Source organism: Arachis duranensis, chromosome 4 (assembly GCF_000817695.3).
Source record: "Arachis duranensis cultivar V14167 chromosome 4, aradu.V14167.gnm2.J7QH, whole genome shotgun sequence".
NCBI lineage: Eukaryota > Viridiplantae > Streptophyta > Magnoliopsida > Fabales > Fabaceae > Arachis > Arachis duranensis.
The window spans coordinates 56,110,476-56,111,180 of record NC_029775.3 but is presented as its reverse complement, the minus strand read 5'-3'; the positions used below and the strand labels follow the sequence as shown (position 1 = coordinate 56,111,180).

The following is a 705-nucleotide window of genomic DNA, read 5'->3' as shown; positions in this document are numbered from 1 at the left end:
CAAGAAAGATGCTTGGTGACTATACTGTACCAACTTCTAACTTTTATGGAAGAAGCATCTCAATTCCTGCCATTGGAGGAAACAACTTTGAGCTTAAGCCTTAATTAGTTTCTCTAATGCAGCAAAATTGCAAGTTTCATGGACTTCCATGGATCTTAGCTGAATTCTTGCAAATCTAACACTGTTAAGACCAATGGGGTTGATCCCGAGGTCTACAGACTTATACTTTTCCCCTTTGCTGTAAGAGACAGAGCTAGGACATGGTTGGACTTACAACCTAGAGAAATCCTGAACTCTTGGGATAAGTTGGTCAATACTTTCTTGACCAAATTCTTTCCACCTCAAAAGATGAGCAAGCTTAGAGTGGAGGTCCAAACCTTCAAACAGAAGGAATGTGAATCCCTTTATGAAGCTTGGGAAAGATACAAGCAATTAACCGAAAGGTGTCCTTCTAACATGCTTCCAGAATGGAGCATCATATGCATATTCTATGATGGTCTGTCTGAATTGTCTAAGATATCATTGGACCATTCTACTAGTGGATCTCTTCATCTGAAAACCCCTGTAGAAGCCCAGGAACTCATTGAGATGGTTGCAAATAACCAGTTCATGTACACTTATGAAAGAAATATTGTGAATAATGGGATGACTTAGAAGAAAGGAGTTCTTGAAATTGATACTCCGAATGCCATATTGGCTCAGAAT

At 39.3% G+C, this 705-nt stretch overlaps 1 non-coding gene across 1 annotated transcript; it reads right to left on the bottom strand.

Moving 5' to 3' along the window:
- Positions 1–354: 354 nt before the first annotated feature.
- LOC127747232 (small nucleolar RNA R71) lies at positions 355–462 on the bottom strand. The gene has a single exon (XR_008009034.1). It is a non-coding gene; the product is annotated as a small nucleolar RNA R71 (small nucleolar RNA).
- Positions 463–705: the final 243 nt, after the last annotated feature.